The 16,484-nt window shown below is 41.3% G+C and overlaps 2 protein-coding genes across 8 annotated transcripts in view; one reads left to right on the top strand and one right to left on the bottom strand.

Moving 5' to 3' along the window:
* Positions 1-16,484, top strand: part of PRR5 (proline rich 5) — a 269,323-nt gene that overhangs the window by 37,750 nt on the left and 215,089 nt on the right. The window lies entirely within an intron of this gene.
* Positions 1-16,484, bottom strand: part of LOC117364217 — a 67,675-nt gene that overhangs the window by 47,411 nt on the left and 3,780 nt on the right. The gene's annotated exons all lie outside the window — the stretch shown is intronic.

Here is a 16,484-nt window from a genome sequence, read left to right as displayed (position 1 = left end):
GTTAAGGTAAGCTACGGGTGTGTGTCCAAGTTTAGGGGGGTGTCTGGGGTTAGGGAGGTTCACAGGTTCAGGGGGGGCATTCATGGGGTCTGCAGGGTGCACCTTTTTTTTTGGGGGGGGCGGTTCAGGGGTACGTCATCAGCAGGAGGGCTAGGGATCCCTCCTGACGGTATTGTTGGGGGGGGGGGCAGTTCAGTGTGTGCCATCAGACTTTTTAAAAAATTATGCCCCTCCACGTATTTTTCCTGATTTGTAGGCTACAGGAATGCTTTGGGAAGAGAAGGGGCTTTAAAGTTTCCCAATTTTCCATATGGGGCAAGATAAAAGAATAAAGGCAGAATATGTTCTAAAATGTGCTCTCAACCAGGCATCTCACACACATTTTAAGGAGTGCAATTTGCTTCTGACTAAATGGTGGACGGTTCTTCAGAGAAGCTTTTGAGTCAGATGATTTTGTTCCCATTAAACAGTAGTAGCCATAAAGAACCATGCGATTTCTACTTGACTTGAAACGTGCCTTATCTAGAGGATTTATAAACAAATGAATTCCAGCACTCTGGTTTGTTTGTTTTTTTACAGTATGTAAGGTACTGTAGATGCCATTTGGCATCATTCTCCATAGTGAGGGATCGCAGGCACAATGCTCTCACGGATAAGGCTGACATTGAATTAGCTATTTGCCGCATCCTGTGATAAAATTTAAACTGTACAAAAAGAGATGGAGCAGTGAACCAGGATACTATGAAGCACCTCATAAAACTTCCAGGGAAGTAAGGAATGCCATAAGAACTATGGGGGGGGGGGGGTATTTTCAATAGAACATTTGAGTCCGACTTTAGACGGTTTCCGCAAGATGTCCAGAGTCAGAGGTGGAGAAACGACCATTTTCAAAACCAGCAACACTGCAAGATGTCCATTTTTTTTTTTAACTGCCTATGTAGATGTCTTGGCCGCCAGGACATCCAACCATAGAACATTCAACTTTGTCCGCCATTTTCACCAAAAAACTGTCCAGGTTCAAATGTCCAAATCCAGACCATTTGGATGTGGGAAGGGCTAGCATTGTAATGGACTGGCCACATAGACATACCAGTAGAGCAGTGAGACACCTTCACATAAAGGGTGCCAAAAGTACATCTCACCATAACACCCTTATAATGTGTAGTGAGCCCTCCAAAACTCAGCCCAAACCTACTATACCTACCTGTCTGCCATCCCAGCAGCTCTTATGACTGCAGGTGCCACCTATATTGCAGTATAATAGGGCTTTGGTAGGCTCACACTTTCCACCATAAATGTAGTGGTTAGAGTGGCTTATGGGCCTGGGTTCTCCTTTTTATGGCTCATGGCTCACTAGCCGACACACCAGTCTATTTAAGATACCTGTGTGCTGCTCTGCTAGGCTTTCCATTACCAGGTGCTGCTGTTCTACAGACAGATGTATATACTGTTGTATTCAGATTTGGGGGGGATGGGAGAGGGGTCAGTGACCACTGGGGGAGTATGTTGGGGGGGAGGGGGAGGGAGATCATAACGTAATCCCTTCAGTGATCATCTGGTCAATTTTGAGTACACTTAGATGCTTTTAAAACAGGTCTAGCTCACAACATCTAAGTTCTGTCCAGGACATCTTGGGAAAGGTTTGATTAATACTGCAAGGCATCCAAGTCTAAGCCTGCCCAAAGCCCACCCATAACACACCTCCAACACCCCCCCCCCTTTAATTTTAGATGCACAGCAACTAGGAAGCCTCTCAAGATATCCAGAAAAAAGGTTTCGCAAATCGGCACTTGGACATTTTGGCAAGAAAAACATCCAAGTGTCGATTTGTGCCATTTTTTTCGGATGTCTTAGAGTTTTGAAAATACCCTTGTGTATCACTTTAAGAAAACAGAGAGCCACAGATATTGGACTCCTTGAAAGAAGAAACGCTGAGACTCCATAGGCTCTATCCCAGGTAAATGATGAATGGAGAGCGAAGAAGGATGGATAGAATCTTAGAACATGAAGGAGGAACTTGCAGCGGGTGAAACTAGAGAGGATGGAGACATCTAGGCGTGAGGTGGCTAGACTTCATTAAGGAGGGGAAGAAAGGTGGGGGAAGTGCCAGATCAGGCAGGGGATTTTATTTATTTATTTTTTCTGTTGATACTAAGGAATTGTTCCAGTGACCATGTGTGGGGTGAATCTGGGTCCCAGGTCATTCTCAAAGGAGCCCCCCCTCAGGCAGACTCTTTCAGTCCTCAAATAATTGCCATCTGGTACCTCCACCTGAAAAAGAAGGTTATAAGTAGGTACGATTTCCCTCCCTTCACCTGGGGGGAAGGGAATATTAAAAAAGACAAGATGTGATTATGAACAAAGCTCACCGCTAGTACTAGATTTATTGACTTTTATACCATTGTAAATTCATAGAAAGTACCAAAAGTGCTAGGCCTCTTTCTGGCATCCTTTTGGAGGAATTTTCATCTGCAGTGGTTGCAATCCTGTTATGCCCATAACTCAATAGTGCTAGCAGCTGTGGTTTGCAGATCTGTTATTCTAGCTAACTGAACTTATGGCTTGCCGTTTCATTTTCTCTAGCTTGGAGGACCCTCGTCTTTCTCAGTAACAAAGGCAAGAAACAAGCAGGTTTTTCTTCCAGTCCTGCACTTTGTAGTCAGGATGATAATATACCTAGTGATTACATTCTTGGGACACTATCCCCAGCATCTCTTTCTTTCTTTCTCTCTCTCTGATCACCAGCACTTACAGCTAAAGTGAGGCTGCTGGAGTTTGTTCAAGCTAAAGTGTAATCTCTTCATCCTCTCACAAACCTGATGACCTATAATAAACCTTCCAGAGGTAAATGATGGGTGGAGGGGAGGCACTGCTCAAATGCTTTTGGAACGTAACTGAGTCTCTGAGTTTACTGGAGCTGAGGACATGACAAAGCAGGGGAAGTCCACTGTACAGTATTTAAAAAAAAAAATTAGTTGCATTATTATCTATAGCCTTTCACTTCAGTTCAGCATAAGCAAAATAATTCTCAGAAATTTTTTTGTACTTACTGGCAGAAGCATGATGTACTGCTTCACTGATCAAGCAATGGTTTTAATAGCAATTTAAGATTTCATGACTTTTTTTTTTAGCAACCGTGTCTCAATTTCTTTATGAAACTTTATGCATGTACCAGATATATACCAGATTTAAGAAAAGTGGTTGAGTTGCCACATTCTTAATGCTTGAAAACAGATCATCCTCAAAGTACATATTTTTTATTCCCCAGCTTTGGATAAACATTTATTCTTCATTGTTCTATATATAGGTCTCTTCCCCCCCCCTCCACTCCTGGGCAGAAGGGCCAACAGGCCAATGCCTACTTGCTCCTGAGTTGATGATGCAAGCCCTCAGGATAGCCACCAAGATTTCTAGCATTAATATGAAGGTATTACCACTAGGGGTCAGACTTTATATGGCCCTTCTGCGCTGAGGGGAGTGAATATCATGTGATAGGTACTTACTTATCACAAGGAAGATTGAGGGGTGGGGTGGCAGAGTCCAGTCTAGGTTTTCCTGGATCTTGTACCCACTCACATAAACAGTCTGGATACTCTTGCAGGGACAGATGGAGCATACAGAAAAATGATTGAGTACCTGAATAAATTCATGTAAACCGTTCTGAGCTCCTTTGGTAGAATGGTATAGAAAATTGAATAAATACATAAATATTATAGTTTAAAAAAAAAATTAAGTACAGACCTGAGCCTGTTACCTCAGCTCAAGGATACAGTTTTGCTTAAGCAAGGTTCAAGGGCTGGTCCCAGCCAGACCCACACATAGTTCACAATCCTCAGTATAAGGTCTTGCACTGTCATCTCTTCTAACAGACCTTGCCAGATTTCTTGACTTCCCAGGACTTTTCCTCAGCCCATGGCTAAGGAAGGGTTCTCTCTCACAAATCCTTCTGCTTCTCAGGGTTCTTTCAACCCACAGTTAGGAAAGATTAGTGGAAGTCTCTTCCTCGGGACCTCTCTTGAATAACTCAGAGCTAGGCATATATCTTTCTCCCTTCCTGAGTCCTGCCCATCTGACTCATCAGGACTGTATTGCTTCCTTAATGGATTTCAACACTGAGCTGCAATGCCCAGTGCATTCTGGAACATGTAGTTCCCCCAGATTTGTCTAACACCTCCTGCTGCCCAGGGGTATAACTGCAGCTTCGGTGAGGGAAAACTGAATCTCTCACAGGGGGTTATATCAAGGGGAGTCCCAAAGGGGAGGGGATAAGTCTATAGGGAAATTTTGATATGGGGGAGTGTTGATGAGGCATTGAGCATATTGCAAGAAACAATGTTCTGATGGAGTAGCAATTTTATTAAACTCCCATGTTTATGTGATGGGCAGAATCTATGTTTGCTTTCTCCATATGGAGCTTTGTCAAATTGTTGCTCTCTCTGGAAGTGTTAGGATGTGCAGTCGTGCTCCTATTTTTGCAAGAGCCTCTTGTAAAATAGTGTGAAAATTCCCCATGTCCTTACTTAGACATGGAATTCCCCTTTCCTTCTTTTTTTCTAAAATGCTCCTCTGAGTGTCCTAAATTCAGTAACTGCTTAATTTTAGAAGGTGATGCAGTATATGTCATTGCTCCTTCTGAAGGAGTAGAATGCTTGTCCATTGTTTTCTGTTAGTTTTATTAATGAAGTACATGATAATGGTCAGTTTGGCTCTAGACCTTGCTTTTGATGTTTGTAACTCTGTGGGTTCCTTATCAGAATTAATTTCGTGTTTGTAGGGTTACCATATTTGTGAAGGCAAAATAGAGGACACATGACTCTGCCCATACTCTACCCACAGCCCTATGCACACTCCAGCCATTTCCTTGGTCCCCTTTCCCATTCTCTGTACCCTTTTAGTGCTTCTCTCTCTTTCCCCCTTCCTCCAACCCCCCTCCCACTCCTATCTTTCTTTCTCTCCATCATTTCAATCCCCTCCCCCCTTACGGGTGCCCCTCTCTTTCCTTCCAACCTCCTCTCCTGCTGTTTCTGTCTCTCCCATTTAGCACTATCCTACGTCATGCTCTTTTCTCCAGCAATTTTTCCTTTCCATAATGCTTCTCCAGTCCTCCCTGCATGCTGATTCTCCAGCCTCCCTCCTTGCTGTTTCTCTCTTCCTCGCTCCCTTCATCCATTCTGGTTCTCCAGCCCCCTCCCCATGCTGTTTCTTCCTCCCTCCCTCTTTCCCTCCATGTTGTTTCTCCAGCCCCCTCTCTCCCTTCCTTCATTCAATCATTCTGTTTTTCCAGCCCCCTCCCTTCATCCATGGTGTTTCTCCAGCTCCCCTTCATGACGTTTCTCCATGTAAAGCACAGAAGAAAAAAACTCCAAACAAAAACTGAGCAACAAAAGCAGGCAAGCAGGTCACATGGTTTCCCTTCAGCTCAATGTTTCCCTAAACAAACTGTTGTTCTGTAAGTAGGCATAACATTCAGAAACACAGGGTTTATAAGGAAAACTTACCACAGCCAAGCCTGTGGAGAAGTTTTACTTGGCTAGCCTTGGCTCTGGGAACGTGCAGGGCTCTCAGAATGTTTCCCTGCTGAGACATTACTGTAATCAATTATGCACAGCTGTAGAGGAGGAATACTTTGCTCAGCCTAGCTGCTAACAGGGAAATCCCTCCAAACATGTTAGGCTCAAAATTAAAGCTCTCAGGCACAACTTAAAGTTCAATATAAAAGGAGAAAGGTACTAATCTCCTTCAAGGACAAAATACTGTCTTCTCTGGAGGCTCAGAGATTGTAGGCAAAGACACAGCACATATCTCTCACTGCATTTCTATATCCATTGCGCTTCCAGAGAGTGTGATAGGACAGAGTACGGTTTTGGGGTTCAAAAAGGGATTAGATAATTTCCTGAAGGAAAAGGGGATAGAAGGGTATAGATAGAGGATTGCTATACAGGTCCTGGACCTGATGGGCCACTGCGTGAGCGGACTGCTGGGCATGATGGACCTCTGGTCTGACCCGACCCAGCAGAGGCACTGCTTATGTTTTTATGTTCATTGGAAAAGCCTCAGGTCCTACCAGACTCTCCTGCGTGTCCATGGTTTCCCCTGGGTTTTGTTCCCAACTCTTAGAGGCAGAATCCAGCTCCTCAGCATCCATCATCTGGCAGTCAGTTTCCCTAGCCTCCTTAGGCTGGGGAGAGAAAATCTCCCTTTCTCTCAGACTCCTGCCAGCTTCCGTTTTCCAGGTTCTCTCCTGCTTGCCTCCACTCTGCTTGCCCCCTTACTGTTCTGCACTGCCTCATTTTAAGCTGTGGAGAGCCACTCCCCCTGAGCCAAGGTGTGGGAAGGGACTTCCACACACTGGCTTGTTCCATCTGGCTAAATGCAGGTTCCTTTCCAGCCTTGACTCTTACAGGGACAGGCTGCTGGAAAGGTTTCAATTTCCTGGCAGGGTAAGGGACAGGTTTAAATTGTGTGCAGCTTTCAAGCCTGTCTTTTCTCTGCCATATCTCATCTGTTGCCAACTCTCTGTCCCAGCAGTAGTCAGCTAATTCTGTAGTCTGTGATCTACCTGGTCAGTTCTCTTGCATAGGGGTATAGTGTATCTTCTTACTATCTCTGGGACTAAACCCGAACCAGACTTGAAATGGACTTGGGTTTGTCACAATACTTTATGGAAACTGCGGGCTCTCAAAGCTTATTTTGCTATTTCTGCATTTAAGTCACTGGTGCAATCATTGGTGTTAGGACACCTAGATTATTGCAACATTGTCTATTTAGCAAGGGTAAAGAAATATTTCCAGACTGCGACTCATATAGAACACAGCAGTGAGATTGATCTATGGTCTGAAAAACATGATCACATATCCCCCTTCTATTGGGAATTGCATTGGCTACCCATAGAGGCCCGTGTTATTTTCAAGTTTGGTTGTATCTATTATAGAATTATAACAAGACAGGCTTCTTCTTATCTGTTGGATGTATTCACAGTCTCTAACCAAAAACATTCTCGTAAAGTTCACGCTTTTTTCATCTACCCTTCATTAAAGGGCTGTAAGTTTAAAAGATATCATGAATGTACACTTTCATATCAAGCCGTTGTTTGGGATAAAGATTTTAAGCAATTATTCTCTGTATCTGCTTCATGCTTGGATTTCAGAAGGCATCTAAACACCTATTTGTTTTCTAGATTCTTGGGTAACTAATTTCTCTAAGAGTTTCAGTTGTGATTATAGTATCTTTTGTAAACTGCATAGATCCTCATGATTATGCAGTCTATAAGTTGATTTTATGTTTATGAAGCCAGAACTTGGCAGATCTGTAAGTGACTGGAACTTTTAAAAACTTGTGATCACAGACCTGATGCCAGCACAGACTCTTACTGGTCCAGCAAAAGAAGTGCAGCATTTTTTAGGTGAGGCAGAATTGGCTACTGTCATTTTCACATGGCTCTTGGACACTGAGCCATCCAGTAACTAGGAGAGTTAAGGCTAGATTCTCTAAGCTCCGATACAATGTTAAAAAAAAAAAAATACCATGGTGGGAGTGATTTTTGTTTTACTGGTGATTCTAAACTAAACTAAAGCTTAACTTTGTATACCGAGTCATCATTCTGAGAAAGCTTGACTTGGTTTACAGCAATTAAATAAACAGGGAATGATTTACAAATGATAAATAGAAGATAATAGCAAAATTTCAAAAGAATTAGTTTTCAAAATGTTTGGCAAATAGAGTAGTTTTTAAAGATTTACAGAAAAACTGAAATGAACTGGAACTCCTTAAAAAATAGGGGAGATCATTCCAGAGTTACGAGAGTTTAAAGACCAAAGATTGACTGAAGATCTTGACTCCTTTAATCCCTTTTCTAGAAGGAAGGGAGAGTTTAAATTGTTGGATACCTCTTGCAAAGGAGAATCGGTAAACATTCCAAAATAAAGGAATAAGAGGATTAAAGATACCATGTAGAATTTTAAAAGAAATACAAGCGCATTTAAATTGAATTCTAAAATAAACCAGGAGCCAATGGAGACTCTGAAGCAAAGGGGTCACATGGTCAAATTTACGTTTTTCAAAGATCAGCTTTGCAGCAATATTCTGAATTAATTGTAATCTATGAAGACAAATTTTTGTAATGCCGAGGTAGATAGTGTTACAGTAATCAAGACGAGATAATATAATTGATTGAACTAAGATAGAAAAATGACAAAGGAATTTATGTGGTCTTTAAAGGAAAGAGAGGAATCAAAAAGGACTCCCAATATCTTAGCAGAGAACTCAGTTGGTAAGGAGGACCCAGATACCAGAGCTACAGTAGGAAGAAGACAGTCCAATCTTGGGCCTAACCACAAAAGCTTAGTTTTAGTTGTATTAAGCTTCATTCGGACAGATAAAGCCCAGGCTTGAAGTTTGGTAATTTTGGAAACTAGATTGGTAATATCCATTCCAATCTCAATCAATATAAAAATATCATCCGCATAAGTGAATAACATTTCCCAAGCTGACAGCTTAAAGGTGTTCAGTGTGGTCATGTAGAGATTGGTAAAGGGGGAAGAGCAGGGGCTGCTCTTTTTAATGGGAGCAGCTGTTTTTAGCGCCACTGTTAAATGCACGGTGACTTTAAAAAATCCGGCTCTTAGGAGTTAGTGAAACAATGGGGGTGTGAGTGATGGAAAGAGTGAAAAAAATACAGGACTGTGACTGTGCAGAAAAGGAAGGAGAGTGAGAAGTGGGAGCTGTGGAAGGTGGAATTTATAGTGGCACCTTGTGCAAATACCAGAAAGAAACACCTGTGCTGTCAGGTCTCTGCCACACCCAAAGCAAGTTGGGAGAATATGGATAGCAAATGGGGCTTTTAGTAAAGCTATTGAAAAGACCTATCCTTTCAATGCAAATGTTAAATGTGTTCATGATTCTCATTTACAATGTTTCAAAGGAAAATATTATGATGGGGAGGGTCATCTGTAACGTAGGCACTAACTTTTATGCACATACATGTGCTTAAATGCCTATATTCTGGCCAAGTCCTATTCTGTAAATATATGTATATCTTACATAGAGTGTATTTTACAGATAGGCAGACACATAAACGGAGTGTGGGTGTAGCGTGGACGGTAGTCACACTTACAAATGTTATGCTCGTATTAAAGTGAGTGCTTTAAGATGGATTGTAACATTAGAAATATGTTACAATCCATCTTAAAGCATTCACTTTTAATCCTGAATATATCCTCTATATTCACAGCATCTAAATCACTCTGGATTAATTTATTTATATATATATAACTTTCTGACAGATTTCATCGGTGTCACTCTAGGCTCAAATCTCCCACCTTGTCCTCAGTCCACCCCCTCCTTCTACATTCACTTTTGTATTAGTCTTGTATTTAAAAAAATATATATAGTTCAATTCAACTTATCTTTTTAACGTGTTGTCTTTATAGCTTTATAGCCACAATAGCCAGGGGGGATTTACTTGTGTCTGATTTGCACATGTTTCGCTATTACTGGCTTTGTCAAGGACGACTCCCTGGAAATATATATGTATCTTACACTGGCCAACACTCATTTTATGCCTCGAATGTTAGAGCTGTTTCTGGGTATATTTGACCTGCTGATTCCAAAAATGGCACCAGTTTTCTCCTATCAGCTCTTAGTTTTGAGATAAGAACATATGCCATATACCACTCTTCACTCTTCTCGCCCATTAAAAAATCAGGATATTTTAATGTATTGTTTAAATTAATATCTTTTAAGCATGAAGGAAACATATATTAAAAATTAAAAGAAAAGTATACAATATGAAAATCTACTTATTTCATACAAAAAGCACAAATTTATGATAAAAACTTTCCAGTCATTTGACACACAAGAAGCTCCTTTTGTAAGACTTCCAAGGGTGGGATCTGCCAGGACAATCCGGCATAAGATTCCAACAACAGTCTGCCATCATGTGTGCATCTCATCTTCCTTGGTATCTGACTTCCATTGTTTTAATGTCTTGGTGAAATATTTTATCTTGCTCTTCGCTTATGTCACCAAGGCTCTCTGGAAAGCGATCTAAGTGACTGTGTAGATCAGGGGTGCCCAATAGGTCGATCGCGATCGATGGATAGCTCGCCAAGGTAAAGTAAGTCGATCACCCAGGACTCACTTTGCCTTGGCGATCTATCAGGCCGATCAGTCTTCCTCTCCCCGATGTCAATTCTGCCGTCGGAGAGGAAGTTCAGGCCAGCCAATCGCTGCCTGGCTGGACAGAACTTCCTCTCCGATGGCAGAATTGACGGCCCGAAGCAGGGAGACCATGGGGCGGCGGCGGCGGCATCGGCTTTGGGGCCTGTTATCCATTGGTGGCGTTTGGGTCCTGTTCCCCGATGGCAGTGGCAGTGGCTTGGAGAAGGGCAGGGAGATAGGGGCGCAGGCAGGGAGACAGAAGGAAAGAAGAAAAACAGGAAAAAAAGAAAGGGGGCATGAAGAGAGAAAGAAAGAAAGGGCAGGGAGAGAGGAAGAAAAAGTTGGGGGAGGGAATGAGGTTTGGAGGAGAGGAAGCATACAGGCTGAAAGAAAGATTGGATGCACAGTCAGAAGATGAAAGTGCAATCAGAGACTCATGAATTCACCAGACAAGGTAGGAAAAATGATTTTATTTTAAATTTAGTGATCAAAATGTGTCTGAATTTATATCTGCTGTCTATATTTTACAATATGGTCCCCTTTTACTAAACCGCAATAGCGGTTTGTAGCGCAGGGAGCCTATGAGCGTTGAGAGCAGCACTGGGCATTCAGCGCAGCTCCCTGCGCTAAAAACTGCTATTGTGGTTTAGTAAAAAGGGAGGGGGGTGGGTATTTGTCTATTTTTGTATTGTTCTTACTAAGGTGACAGTGCATAGAGTCATCTGCTTTGACCTCTTTGAAAAAACCCCGGAATAGGAATGATAATTAGCAATTCTATGCGTACAGTGTGCGTTGTGTTTTTTTTAATTTTATTTTATTGTTGGTAGATCATTTTGACTTGGTCATTTTAAAAGTAGCTCGCGAGTCAAAAAAGTGTGGGCACCCCTGGTGTAGATAGTTAAGTTACGTACCTTTAACAATTCAATGCTTGTATGTAAAACTACAGTTGGAAATATGTAAACACTCTCACTATATCTGCTAACTTGTAAGCAAAAGCACAAACCAGGTACCAGAAGACAAAGTTGAAAAACCCGTCAAAATTTAAATCTATATGCCACTGTTTTAAACAGATCAGTTTGAGAAACCTTTGAAATACAAATTTATGTAGTCTAAGGAAACTATCCCCCTCTTCTATTATACTGCCTTAGCAGTTTGTAACGCAGAGAGCTGCGCTGAATGGCCCGTGCTGCTCCTGACACTCATAGGAACTCTATGAGCGTCGGGAGCAGCGCAGGCCATTCAGCGCGGCTCTCTGCGCTACAAACTGCTAACACAGTTTCGTATAAGAGGGGGTATGTCTACCTTCTAAATTCTTTGCACATAATTATGTAATATAATACAACAAAGGCAATTTTGTCATTTGAGCTTTACATTTTTATGCCAGTGTGCATGGTAGGAAAGTAAGTAGGTCATTATACACATTAAAAATTGTGGGTAATTTAAATACATAAATTTCCCATTCAAAAAAGAAAGTTTGTTGTGACATCCCAATTCTGCAGAAGAGATCTTTTAAATAGCGGTAAAAAAATAATAAATTCAACCATATCTAAGAAACTAGAGCTGATGCAGCCATCCAATGCAATTTTCTGAATCAGTGCCCCAAATAATCCCAGGAACAGGTCAAAAAACCTAAGGCACCAAGAAAATTTTTTTTTTTCTTAGCCTGTGTTATTAATCATAAAGGGCTCCTTTTACAAAGGTGCGTTAGGGCGTTAACGCGTGGAATAGCGCGCGCTCAAAGGCCACGTGCGCTAGCCGCTACTGCCTCCTTTTAAGCAGGCGGTAGTTTTTCGGCTAGCGCGTGCTAAAAACACTAGCGCACCTTTGTAAAAGGAGCCCAAAATGTTCAACATCTTAAAAGATGCATCAAGCTTAGGGCTTTGAGAAATTTGAGCCCAGAGTGACATCGTTGGTCTGTCAGAAAATGATGCATAAATAAATGAATCGGAAGTGATTTAGATGCTGTGAATGCATGTATTTCTGGCATTTAGGCAGGAACATTTACACCAACTCTGTGACTGCTGGTATAAGGCCTCATGCCTAACTTACACGTGCCTATCTACCCTGTTAGGCTAATATTGTTATAGAATTAACCGCCCACATATCTACCAAAAGAATTGCCAGTATTTATCAGAGAAATGGTGAGCCTTTTTTCCAGGGCTGTGGACTCGGAGTTGAGGAGTCGGAGAAAATTTCTAGTACCTGGAGTCGGAGTCAGAAGTACAAAAAACTGAGGAGTCGGAGTCAGAACATTTATCTACCGACTCCATTTTTGAACTTGGCATACCAATCACGAGCAATCCTTTCAGCTATAGCACCCACTATATACACAGCACAAATGTTGCGAGCAGCTTCTGCGGCCTTAGAACCTTGATGAAAAGCAAAAAGAAGGTGGTGTCGAAAATGTTCATTTCTCTCAACTTGACATTCCATTTTAACGATTTGAAAATTAACCAGTGCTTTGGAGTCGGAGTTGGAGTCGGAGGAAATTTCGCGTACCTGGAGTCGGAGTCGGAGTCTGAAGTACGAAAAACTGAGGAGTCGGAACATTTATCTACCGACTCCACAGCCCTGCTTTTTTCTTCTACTCATTTTTTGCTCCAGGTTTTGATGTTCATGAAATAAAAATTGATAAATTCCTATGTAAAAAGACCTACCGTAGAAACTCAGGGGGTCTTTTACTAAGGCGCGCTAGCTGATTTAGTGCTCGCTAAATGCTAACATGTCCATAGAATATAATGGGCATGCTAGCATTTAGCACATGCTAATAGCGCGTGCAAAATCATCTAGCACGCCTTAGTAAAAGACCCCCTAAAAGAATGAATAACGATTTCTACATATCTTACCATTATGAAGTCGTTCAGGAGTTGTCTCAAGTCACAGAACATGCCCACGACAAGTCCATTCTCGAGACGCCCAAATCATCAGCTTTGAAACCAACAATTGGGATACAGGCAATGGCCAGCGACAATGACACCTGGCAGCTGGTGACCTCTTCCACAGGCAAAGGCAAACAAAGGAGATCCCCCCCTCTTTTTCAATCTCTTCATCCTCCTCTTTTTCTTCCCAACAGGCCACCAGGATGGTCTCGGGGCTAAAAGGTCTCTCATACGAAGAAAGACTGAACAAATTGCAGCTCTATACTCTCGAGGAGCGTAGGGAGAGGGGAGACATGATTGAGACATTTAAGTATATCACGGGACGGGTCAAGGTGGAAGATGATATCTTTCTTCTCAAAGGACCCTCGAACACAAGAGGACATCCGCTCAAACTCAGGGGAGGGAAGTTTCGTGGAGACGTCAGGAAGTACTTTTTCACGGAACGAGTGATAGAGCATTGGAACAAGCTTCCAGTATAGGTGATCGAGGCCTGCAGTATCCCAGACTTCAAGAATAAATGGGATACCTATGTGGGATCACTGCGAGGGTCATACCAATGAATAGGGTCGCTAGGATATTGACTTAATAGAGCAGGTCAGTAGAGTTAAGGGGGCCAGTAGACTTATAAGGGTGGGTCAATGGTGTGGGCAGACTTGATGGGCTGTAGCCCTTATCTGCCGTCATCTTTCTATGTTTCTATGTTTCTAAATGCGTTTTGACCTCTGGAAGGCAAATAGTGAAAAAACCTGAATAGCCGCTTTTTATTTTGCAATGCACATGACTCTGAGTATCTCTAAACTATCTGAAAGGAGATGCTGGCAAAGAGGAGAAGCCAGCAAACACACTTCTCTGACATCCTGCGTGTGAAGACACAAATACCTGTTAGTGGTTTGCCTTTGGGAACCCTCTTTTGCTAAGGTGTGTGTTCCGCCACTTATTTCTGCCCAATGGGATGATCAGTGACACTCAAAAAAAGCACACAGACTATATAAAGCCTAAACAATAACACTTTATTACATGCATAGATAAATATAAAAATAGAATAACATCACCGTATTTCCGGACATCACTATCCCTCACAATCTGGAATCCACAGCGATTGATAGGAGAGGAGAACCGAACCGGGCTGTCCCTTTGTTGCAACGAAACTGGATTCAAATTCTATGGGCTGAGTTTTTCTCTTTTATAGAGAAAAACTGCTGCCCTGTTAGTAAGACAGCCTATTCTGTTCTTTTGTTATCTGTTTTGACGACACCCAGGTCAAAAGAGGTCAAGATAGCAGATTTCTCAGTTCTTTTGATGTTACTAGCCTCTTAGTAAGACAGCTGGTCCTGGTCTTTTGATATCTGTTTTGACAACACCCAGGTCAAAAGAGGTCAAGATAGCAGATTTCTCAGTTCTTTTGATGTTACTAGCCTCTTAGTAAGACAGCTGGTCCTGGTCTTTTGATATCTGTTTTGACAACACCCAGGTCAAAAGAGGTCAAGATAGCAGATTTCTCAGTTCTTTTGTGATCAAAGAAGTCGGATCTCAGATAAGCAAGGTTATTGTAGAGACCATCAGGTCTTATTGTTCTTTGGAGGTCATTAATGAGATGTTGTAGGGACTGGTAAACGGCTGGTCTTGCTCTTTTGTTCTCTGTTTTGATAACACTCAGGTCTGTCCTTACTGATGTTATTTGAGCGGTACACAGGCAACTGAAGTCAGGGAAAAGCTGCTGGGTTCTTAGTAAAGCATTTGATGTTGTCAAGGTAACACTAAGGTTAAGGAGGTTAGGTAAACAGACTTGAGGAGACATGTATGCTAAGTTTATTTACCCCCGGGCCCTAGGCCTAACATTCCACCCCTGGATCCTCAAGTTTGTATTTCCGAATAAGAAGTCATCCGAATAGAGGGAGAGAGTGTTCGTTTGTATACACAATAGGTAAATCCACAATTAAGAAATGTTAACATAAGGATAACTAAACAAATATAGATTAAGGGATGAAGAAACACTTTTCTTGCTGTAGCACTCCACCCGGTAAAAGCATCCCACCAATGGTGTGCAGTAGTAGCTTCAATATGATCTGCCACTGAATGCAAGTTAGTATTTAAAAATTCAGTATCTATTTTATGCTGTAGCAAGGTAAGGTTACGTTGCTGGTTTGCTTTATTTAGAATTGCTATATTTTGCATGGCTTTCTTTACAGAGGGTAATAAAATAATTGGAGTAAGTACATCGGCAAAAGAAAGATTAACATTTACATTTGATATCCAGGGTTCATAAAAATGATAAGTTGCATTATTTGCCCACTGCAACACACTAACATTCTGTAAACATACTGAAAAGGGAGCTTGAATAGCAGGAATCACAAGTTCAACAGTACTGCTAGCAACACAGACATATTTATGTAATATTTCTTGTATAAAAGTGTAACCTTGAGGTTGAACGGTCCATTGGCACAGATTGTAGGTATGTTGTAGAGAACATGGTTCATAGATCGCATAAGGAGATGGACAAACTTGTCCATGTTGAATTTGTTTACAATTTTTTAACACGTATGTTTTGTTCTGTTCATCTATTTGTTGCCCATAGTAAGTAGGAAACCATAATTGGGGTCCTAATACCAAAGGCATCACAGTGAAAGGACACATTATGGTAGAGTTCCTTACATCAAATAACGTAAGCAACCCTTCACAGGAGAAATCAGAACATTGTTTTATATCAAAATTCCACCATGTTCTATCTAAGGGCGTGGTTTTATTAAATAATACAAAAATCAATGAGGTATTTCATAATTGTAACTGCTGGATAAAATTAAGTCTTTGTTGTATAAAAGACAAAACACGAATCTCACAAATAGTCCAATGTAAGGCTGAAGAAACATTACTATCTAAAGTATATTGCTGTATTATAGTATCATTAACAACATGTAACATTAACTGATCATATCGTAAGGTTAGTTCATGATTATGTACAGTATTTGGCATCCATTTACCTTCCCATCTAAATACATCCGCTACTCCGGAGCCAAAAGATGCTTGTTTGCCAGCCAATATTTCAGAATCAATAGTATTTACAATACCTAATGTAGTTCCCGCCCCCCCTAATAGTTGATCCAGCCATCTTCGGGTCCTACATTTGGGTAGAATAGGAAAATTAATTTTCCATTCATATATCATTTCCTTATGTTCTAAACTGGTATTTTTGCATTCTCTAATATTTCTTACTAAAGAGGCATTTAATGAAATAGGATTAGTATGGATAAATGTCATAATAATTACCATGTCAGTGCGGTTTTCAATTTTGGTTGCATTCCTACAAATTAGTCCCTGTGCCCTGTTAATGGGTAAGGATAAATTCCAAAATGTAGTGCTAGTAAACTTTTGTGTTTGTATGATATCTCGAGCCACTTGTTTACTAACTATATTTTGGGGAAAAGTATAGTTAGTACATTGGATCCCAGT

Source organism: Geotrypetes seraphini, chromosome 7, assembly GCF_902459505.1.
Source record: "Geotrypetes seraphini chromosome 7, aGeoSer1.1, whole genome shotgun sequence".
NCBI classification, from domain to species: domain Eukaryota; kingdom Metazoa; phylum Chordata; class Amphibia; order Gymnophiona; family Dermophiidae; genus Geotrypetes; species Geotrypetes seraphini.
This window is presented reverse-complemented; position numbering and strand designations above follow the sequence as displayed.